The 10,252-nt window shown below is 42.1% G+C and overlaps 1 long non-coding RNA gene across 1 annotated transcript; it reads left to right on the forward strand.

Moving 5' to 3' along the window:
* The first annotated feature begins 315 nt into the window (after positions 1-315).
* Positions 316-9,895, forward strand: LOC102548561 (uncharacterized). The gene is made up of 3 exons (XR_015625321.1): positions 316-475; positions 6,230-6,297; positions 8,496-9,895. It is a non-coding gene; the product is annotated as an uncharacterized LOC102548561 (long non-coding RNA).
* The last annotated feature ends 357 nt before the right edge of the window (positions 9,896-10,252 follow it).

Consider the following 10,252-nt stretch of genomic DNA (forward strand, 5'->3'; position numbering starts at 1 on the left):
AAAATAGGAAGAATTTTACACATTTCCAAATGAGTATACTCAGACAACGATATGGCCCACTTCAACTCCCATTCCATGTCATTCAGAGACTCACTGGATAGCCATTGATTTTTATGTTTCTTTTCAGTTGAATGTGTTACAGTCTCTTTAAACAAAGAATAGCACACATTGGCCACACAGTTACATTCGTTTAAACTGCTAATGCTCTGAGCAACACCTCCCCACGCTTGCAAACGGTGTCAATGTAGCCTTTGGACAGCGGCAGGTGCCTATTATTAGAGAAACAATTAGATAAAGCAAAGACCAATTTAAGAAGAGGCAGGCCTAGGCCTGGATATTGGTTCCCAACTTGCCACCCATGTGAGTTTGAATAGGTGACCTGACGTCTTTGACCCTTGGCTGTTTGTCACCTCCACTGATTCTAGTACTTAATGTGGCTTGCACTGGATTGTGCGTCTGGTGGGCGTTCAGAAAGGTTAGTTGACATTTTTACTTACTTTTATCTCCATGACCACTTTTACTTTCCTAAGGAGACCGTCCAGAACTAAGATAACCTCTACTTTAAGATCGGAAGGGAATGTGCACAGTACGCCTGCCCTGAAGACATACGGCATCTCAGTTAAGAAGTACGCATGTGCTGTGTGTACAAATATTTGGAGTAGACAGGCACTTGACACGGGCTGACCTAAAAATGAGATTTCGAAGCTTGTCTCCTGGGGTCTTATGGAATCATCTGCTTAAGTGTCACAGCTGCTAATGTTCAACCTCCTTTTAATTAAAACTTTCATTCCCAGAGAAAGAATCTAGGAATAAGAAAGAACCAGAGTGGGTCCCCTGGCTGCTGAAATTACCCACGGCATAAAATAAGAGCCTCAAGGTCAAGGACCATTTAACCGAGCTCAGTAAAGATATTTTCAGACTCTCAAAAATCTGAAAACCATTAGATTAAATATAATTCTGAGCACTGTACTCAGTTTAGGTCAATTCAGCCCATTCCAGCCCCATTTCCTTGCTAAATACCTATAATTTGTCACATGTACTTAAGGGAGCCCCCCCCCCCTTTTTTTTGGCCGCTGTAACTCTACAATTAATTGGAGAATAAATCGTGTGATAATTTGTTAGTCTGACTGCAAATATCACCACCTTTCATCGTGAAGGTCCCCACCAGATTCTGGCTTTCAGTTTTATCTCTGTTATCTTAAAGGTCAAGTGCTTCTAAGCTTTGAACAGCCCATCTACACTGGGAGTAATCGTCAAATACATTTTTACTTATTGATACTTTACTCCCACAGCAGCTTAGGAATTCCCACATCTCTGATCTTCAAGGAATCTTGGGGAAAAAAAACAATCACTAACCATTTTCCAGCACCATCTAAGCACACACAATATGCCAGGGCTACACACTATCGTCTATTCCCCTCCTACAGCTTGGCACAAGGGTTTTAACGAGAATCTACCTTAAAGTAATGACAGTGTCATGCCAACTCCAATATCTTCTAGGTCACAATGATGAATTCTTTCCATGGTCTTGTTTGAGTCAAGATCCACTCTGAAACAATTATATCCAGTGATTCAGTTCAAGGTGTATCTACTCACATATATACCTTGTATTATTTGGCATGAAAATAACTAATACTCTGGACACTGCTCTTAGGACCTTATCTGGATTAGTGACGTAATTCTAATAAAATCCTATATGAAAAGTATCATTGCTACCCCAACCTTATAGATGGAGTGAAGAAAAAACAGAGATCACAAAACTTGCAAAAATAGGAGCTTGAGAGATGGATCACTGATCACATTTAGCAAATCTCTGGGGGTGAGATTCGTGTGCTTGCTAAGTTAGCATGAGGACCTTACTTCAGATCCCAGCACCCATGTAAGAAGCCTGATGTGCTCACATGAACACCACCCCGGCACTAGGGGAGGGGGACAGAGACAGTAGGGTCTAGCCACAAACGTAGCTTTAAGTTCAGTAAGAGATCCTGTCTCAAGGGAGTATTATAGAGTAGTGTGCCCAGAGTCCTCTTCTGGCCTCCACATGTACACAGGCATGCATACCAGCACACTTACAGCACACACCACAGTTATACACACACACACACACACACACACACACACACACACACACACACACAATCTCCCAACCCCCAGAAATTTGCTAAAAATCACTAGTTACTAAATGAAACCTAATTGTTCCACCTCCGCGAAACTAAGACCCTATAGGCCAGTCATTTTCAACTTTCCTAATGATGTGACCCTTTAATACAGTTCCTCACATTGTGGTGAGTCCCCCAATGAGGAAATTATTTCATTTGTTACTTCATAACTGTAACTTTGCTACTGTTGAGAATCATAATATAAATATCTGGGGATGTCTGATATGTGACCCTTGTGAAAGGGCCATTCAACCCCCACAGGGATCGTAACCCACAGGGTGAGAACTGCTGCTTTAGGCTTTCTCAATCTGGTGTTGCTGGCAGTCTCCATCAGATAATGCTTGCTTTTCGGAGATTGCATTAGTTACTTTTCTCATTGTTATAAGAAAATAGCAAAGAAGGGAAGATTTCTTTTGTCTCACAGTTTGAAAGCACACGGTCGCAGTGGGGAAGACACTGGACGGGAACATGAGCACACTGTCACAGAGGAGGAGACACAGGGACAGGGACATGAGCACACTGGTTACACTGTGTACACAGGCTCAAAGGGATGAACCCCTGTACTCACAATACTTTTGCATCTTCACTCATTCTGGGCCCCAGTCCTTGAAATGGTGCCAAGCACATTTACAGTGGACCCTCTGTTCTATTAAGCCAATCTAGAAAATCCCTCACAGGCCTGTCCTAAAGTCTGCCTTCTGGAGGATTCCAGATCCTGTCAGTTTAACAGTCAGTATAAACCATCAGAGGGTTGGCTGTACTGTGCATTGCAGGACGGTCCAGATCATCCTAGCCTCTACCTCCTGGATACCCCCTTTCAGGCAAAGTCAGCTCCACCGAGACTTAACCACATGACACCATGCCTTTCTCAAAAGCACATGGCAGCCATCTTTACAGCTATAGAGTAGTTAAACTCTTTGCTCAAATCCAAAGATTAAGATCATCATTAAATGAGTCCTCACTCAGAACAGAATTTCCCTCACATCATCTATGCTTCCTATGTTTCCTCTTCCTTTTTCCCTTCCTAAGATGAAAGAAGGTTCACATAAGGCCAGAGGCCACAAGTCACAGGTCACAGGTCATAGGTCAATCACTGATGCACACTTTCTTAGGCAGTAACAGCTTGATCTCAAAGCATGCTACAGGGTACTTCAAATTCCTTTAATCACCTCGAAAGTGTGAAGAAAGAAAGGCAAACGAGTGGAATGTCAGTTGATCAGTCTGCTTCCAGTCAGACGTTTCTGCCTTTGGTCCTAACTGTGGGTTAAGAAAACCGTGTCATTCATGGAACTCTAAAGAGTTCCTGGGCTTGCGTGCTGCTATCCAGTGTGCCAAGATCTTGCAGACAGGAAAGCACTGGGAGTCTGACACACTTGCAGAGATCTTCCACATTTTCTTGGACTAAAGGGGACAGTTTGATCATCGGGGTGATTTTTCTCAGCTTCCCAACTCTCCCTCCCTAAGAGGGTTCCTCTTAAAACTCCTGTCAGGGCGAACAGGCCTCACGCCCAGCGTCTTCTGTGTGGGTAGGAAATCACACCCGACCAATACGCAGCTAGGGAAGTGACTGTGTGGAACTCAGCATGGACTCAACCTCAGCGAGTCACATATCCACAGACCACAGGCAAAGTGACATCTTTAAGGATTCAGAGTCTGCTCGCCTGGAATAAAAAGAACCAGCACAGTGCAGCAGGCTTTTCAAATTTCTCATGCTGTTGCCACGTCTCTGGTAATGGTTTTGTTAACACTGCCACCATACCTGCTGTACTTGCCCATGGGCTCTGAGCTACCTTGCTCTCTCTCCCTCCCACCCACAGCCTCTCGGTCAGCTATAGCAATAAAAATGTCAGTGAGACGGTATGTTTGTTATTCTTCCATTGCTGCAACAAAACACCATGACCAGTGCAACTTGTAAAAGGAAGCATCTAATTGGGGGCTTACTGCAAGTTTCAGAGGGTGAGTCCACGACCTTCATGGCTGGGAGCATGGCCGCAGGCATAGTACTAGATTTGATCTGTGAACACAAGACAGAAAGCGAGAGGAATAGCATGGGTGTTTGAAACCATAAAACCTACCCACCCTAGTGACACATCTCCTCCAACAAGGCCACACCGCCTAATCCTCAAATACATAAACCGATGGGGCCCATTCTCATTCAAATCACCACACAGAGAAATCAGGGCCCTTACTTCTGCTAGGCACTTACCCACCATGAGACTCGGTGTTCAACCACACAGTGAGGACCCTGGCTGGCTACACAGATTGAAAGGTCTCCCACGGCCCGATGGTTCTGTTTCCTTCCATTTGTTTGTTAGCAGGGACTTCCGAGCTCTTTATTACATGCCATCTCAATGCTTTTCCTGCGTTATCACACATGAACGTTACAGCAATCTCTGTAGGAAAGTCACTATAGTCACCGTGCTACAGATGAAGAACAATTCTACAGTTCAGTTCAGACTACTGTCTTCCAGAGGCCATAACTGAAGCAAGAGGAGACTCAGCTGAACACTATAATCGTGCATCCATAGCCACTCAAATGATCCCTCTAGGATCTTACCACAGGTCCCGGCCCACACAGGGATCAAAGTGAATCAACTATACAAATGAAAGAATAAACCTAGTATCGTCCTTATAAAGTCTATTATGAAGGATGAGAGGGGCAGAGATATGGCTCAGCAGTTAAGAGTATTTGCTTCCAGCACTCACCCAGTGCCCTCTGACTGTGATTCTAGTGCCCTCTTCTGGCCTCTATTAGTGACTATACTCACATGCACATATACAGAGACCAACACAAAAACACATAACTACAAAATAAAATGGGCAGGGTGTGGTACTGGATACCCTTTTATCCAAGCACTTGGGAAGCAGAGGTGAGCATCTCTCTGTGAATCCAAGGCCAGCCTAGTATGCATAAGTTCCGGACCAGCCAGGACTACATAGTAAGACTCTGTCTTAATAAATAAAATAAAACCAATATTTCTATTTAAATAAGTGGAGGAGGGGTTAGAGACACTAGAACATACTTAATATCTGTTTCAAAAACACTAAAAGCTAAATTATCGCATGAATTTCTAATTGGTCTAGATTACCCATCACCTGCTTTTTAAAAATAACGTTCACACGATGAAAGAGTTTTAAAAATAAAACATTCGCCGTGGCTTTACTCTGGTAATTCTGGGATGCACGAGCTTCATTTTCTAATCCTGATCCATGTAATCAGGGAATATATTTTTGAGAGACCATATTTAACTACAGTCTTACTTTGGACCATTTTACAAAATGTTAAAATCTTTGGTAACCATCTCAGATATCATGTTTTTATCAGATGAAATAGTATTTTCTGATAATTTTGTCAAACATCAAAAAAGGAAAACATGTTCTAGATGAGGAAAAATATCAAGTGAATGTAAAGGTTTAATCACATTCAAATAAAGTATCATTCTTCTGTCCTTTCCATGTATCTGAACAGTTCACAGAAAGAAAAAAGAACCGCTATAATTCTAGTACTCAAAGAACTGTGATAGTGAGTTGAAATTAATTAAGGCTATCCTGGGCTACATAGTGAATATAAGGCCAGCCTGGGCTACAAAATGAGACCATACCTCTAAAACAGCTGTTCCCAACCTGTGGGCTGTGATCTCTTTAGGGCTCAAAGGACCTCACAGGGGTCACCTAAGACCATCTGAAAACACAGATATTTATATTACGATTCATAACAATAGCAAAACTAGTTATGAAGTAATAACAAAAATAATTTTATGGTTGGGGGTAGACGGTTATCCTGACATGAGGAACTATATTAAAAGGTCTCAGCACCAGGAAGATTGAGAACCACTGCTCTGAAACAAACAAACAAAAAAATCAAAACCCAAAAGTTCACTATCTGTAAAAAAGTTAAAAGATGCCTCAAAATTCAACACCTTACTGTCATGACCCCCCTTATCATTTCCTTTTGGTGGTAGTAACATAAGAAGATGGTGTAGTATCTATATCAAGCCCAAAATTAACCATCACCGAATAAACATTTTGAGTATAAGGGTTAAAGTTCTGAACTGTGTCGTGACATGCAGGCACTGGAGACTGACTTGACTGGAGCAATGGAGAAAGAAGAAGCAACAGGCACTCAGACTGGGATCAGGTGAGTCATAAGGTCTGATGTGGTGTACCAGCTTCCTGGAAATAGTCCCTTATTCCAGCTGACAGGGGAGATGGGCTAGCTCATCTCAACTGGGGAGCAATCTTGACTGCAGTCATAAGAGAAGAGAAAGCTGTGGTTAAGACTTTCTACACACACTATCAGCATTCCCATGGGTCTCAGGCATGCAGCCTTGAGATGGCAGTGCTCATGTTAACCACACTTGTTCATGGGTATGAGTACATGGGGCACACTCAGTTTCCATAGCAAAGAAAACACCCAGAACTCACTCCCAAGAATCCCTCTTCCTTGTAAATGTATATTCAACCTTAAGTGACTTTATGTTGCCAGCTTTTCTATATATTATGCACTGATAAAATAATCAGGTCTGGTGCTTCAAAATAAATATATTGAAGTTTAACTTAGATACTACTCCCCAAATATAGTCTGTCACAGTGCATTCCTCCATATCTGTAATTAGCTCTTGGAAGTGTCTAAGAAACACTAACCCCAGACTTTCTTCCTAGAAAATATTCAGTAAGAGCTATGAGTGTGTACATGTATGCATAGGTACAGGTTAATGTGTGTGTGTGTGTGTGTGTGTGTGTGTGTGTGTGTGTGTAAGAGAGAGAAAGAGAGACAGAGACAGAGAGACAGAGACAGAGAGACAGAGATAACCTCAGGTGTCATGCATCAGGAGCACTTCACCTTGGTTTTTGTTTTTGGGATTTTTTGTTTTGTTTTGTTTTTGAGACCTCATCTTTCACCTATCAGGAGTTCACCCACTAGCCCAGGCTGACTAGCAAGTGAACCTGAGGGCTATACCTGTTTGACCTTTCTAAAGCTGAGATTACAAGCACACATCAGCACAACCAGATTATTTGTAATTATTTACTTATGGAATTATAATATAATTTCTTAATTCCCCCTTCCCGTTCCTCACTCTAAACCCTTCTTTACACCCCTTTTTCTCTTTTTCAAACCCATGGCCTCTTTTATCATTAATACATACATATTCTACTTATGTGCCTAGGAATATATATATATATATATATTAGTATATATAATATAAATATATATTACATATATATCCTAAATACATAAATACAACTTCCTCAATCTGTACAATATACTTATATGTATAGTTTTGTTTTGAATAATAATTGGTGTGATGAAGACTCTCCCACTCTCAGCATTCCTTAATTTATAGTTTTTTATGTAGGGTTGAGGCCTCATGGTCTTTCCCCATCCACTTTGGCATACATATTATTTGTTTGTTGTGACCTTATGGGTGATGTTCCGGCATGATTAAGGGATACAATCTCACAGCAAACTGCCTGATCCTCTAGCTTTTACAGTCTTCCTGACCTCTCTTCTGCAATGTTCCCCCAGCCTTGTGCAGAAGTATCCACTGGGACTGTGCTCAATAACTGTGTGTCTTGATTGTTTGTAGTTTTCTATAATGGTCTCTGTCTTTTGCTAAGAGAAGTTTCCTTGATGAGAGCTAAGAACTACACTCATCTGTGGGTATAAGGACAAATATTTAGAATGTAGCTAAGGATCCTGCTGGTTCAGTAAAGTGGCAGCTGCAAGGTCTCTTCTAAGATCCATGGCTTCACTAGCCCTTCTTATGAAGGGCTTCTTTCTTTTTAACCAATGGGTTCTGAATATTGAACTCACACTGCTGGTGCCTGCAATAAAAACACTTTACTGAATGAGCCAAGTCCCTATCCCCAGTGAAGCACTTTTACCAATACATAATTCAGTTTTAGGCTAATAATGATATAAAATAGTTACTTTATGCTATTTCATGAATTTTTTCCTTCACAGGTATTTACTTCCTACTTTCTGTGCTAGGTATTGCAGCCAGTCTGATGAACAAAACATAGTTCCTAGTCTTGAATACAACAGAAATTTTCAGTAAGGACAGAGTTAGTGACACATCGCCTGTGGGTTAGTGGAAAAAGCAATCCAGGGGAAAGGGTGGAGTTGGGCATGGCAAATACAGAATGACAAGACATGTCACACAGAGGACTAGTGTGGTGCATTCCCAAACTCACAAGTCTGTTACAATAGGACAAGATGATATTCATCCCCACTGCTTTATCTACAGTTCCTTTTGAGGTAGACCAGATAGCTACAATAACTTCTGTTAACACATATCATGATTATTATATTTTCTGTCGCTTTTATAACTATAGGTTTTTACCTCTTCCTGAATCATCTATACTCACTTCATCATGGTCTCCTCTGTAGTCTGGCTCCATAGAAATCTCCAGCTGCTCGGAATGTGCTATTCTCACCACTTCAAGACCAACAGGGACTGAGAGGAGAGGCTGGTGTCTACCATGCTGGTGCTTAAAGTTCAACTGCCAGCTGCCCGAATTTCTCCAGCCCACAGAATTCCACTGCTCTTCTGTTAGGAAGAAAAGGATTACAGGATTAGTTTCTTAACACCACTTCCAGCCTTCCATATATAGTCAGAGGAAGTAACTCACCATGACTTCTATGACAACTTTTGGTGTTCAGGCCAGATTCCCCACTCAGACATCTGTCTGTAGAGGGACAGCCGAGGTCTCAACCGTGTAGGTGGGGTCAAGGGATATATTGTTACAGCTGAGAGCTTTAGGGTTTTATATCCCTTTTAGACGTGCCACAAACAACAACCATAGCAAGGGAACAAGGCACAGAACAGTTGTTCAAGTTAGAAAGTCAGTAGCATGGGGACACAGGAAGTACGTTCTCTGTGAGTAGGGTAAAGAGTCCTTGAAGTAAGCAGAACCACAGATCAAAACAGGAGTGTCTGACTCTGCCCACAGCTAGCCCTGTTTTTAACTGCCAGGAGAAAACAAATGGAATGCATTTATCAGAATCCTGGCTCTTTCAAGGTTCAATCACTTCAAGATACCACCCCTAAAGCATTTATCATGGTTGCTGACAATCCTATCCTGGCATTTCCAGGGCATCTGCAGAAGTGCACATTTTCCTTCCAACACTGGCCTTCTAAAGGAAAACCTAAGATCTCTACCTATGTCTACCCGTCAAGATTTTATAGACTGGTAGTTAGTATGACACTTATATAAGTATTTTGAGACTTAGATCTGCAAAGGATAGACGAGTTTGATGGAATGTGCATAATAATGACAGAATATACCATTTGAGGAACTGTGAAGAATGGAAAAAAGACTGGACTGAGAAGGCTGGGTACAGTCTCCTGTTTCTAGGAACCATTAAATCTGGACAGAAGCTTGGGCTGGGTCTTTGGCTTTCTGCTGACCCTTGGGGAAGAAATGGGGACATGAGCCTAGGGCTAAGTGTGGGGCCAATCAGTCCCCTGTGGTTCCAGATGGTCCAGCAGAGAGACTGGGAGAAACGGAAGTTAGAAAAGGCAGACTAGGAGGGTGACTTCAACTGTAAAGCACTTACCCCTTTTGCAAGCATGAGTTCAGTCCCCAGAGTCCATATCAAAGTAGGAGGTGTGATAGCATGTTCTTGTAAACCCAGGACTGAGAAGGCAGAAATAAAAGATCACTGAAGCTCTCTGGCCTACAAGTCTGACCTGATTAATGACCTTTACACTAATAAAAAAAAATGTGATCTCAAAGGTGGTAGATGGTTTTCCCATGGGTGGTGGAAAAGATTGTCCTCTCACCTTTCTGTACATGGACACACAGAAGAGAGAAAGGAGGGGCACAGAGAGGGGGAAGGAGAGAGAGGGAGGAAGAAGGCAGAACAATAAAGCAATGGGGGTGGGGAGGGAGCTGTAAAAATGATGAATTTAGCTGTAGAGAGATCCACAAGCAAGGATAAGAATAGCACAGAGGTGGAACAACCCAAGGACCATTTGAAAAGTGACTGCTAAGATTCTGTGTTACAAGGTGTCAGAACTGTGAGTCAAGGCTCCTTCTGGAAAATTAAGGTGAACAGCCAAGCTCTATGTTTGCATTTGAGAGAGACA

Source organism: Rattus norvegicus, chromosome 7 (assembly GCF_021556685.1).
Source record: "Rattus norvegicus strain SHRSP/BbbUtx chromosome 7, alternate assembly SHRSP_T2T, whole genome shotgun sequence".
NCBI classification, from domain to species: Eukaryota; Metazoa; Chordata; class Mammalia; order Rodentia; family Muridae; genus Rattus; species Rattus norvegicus.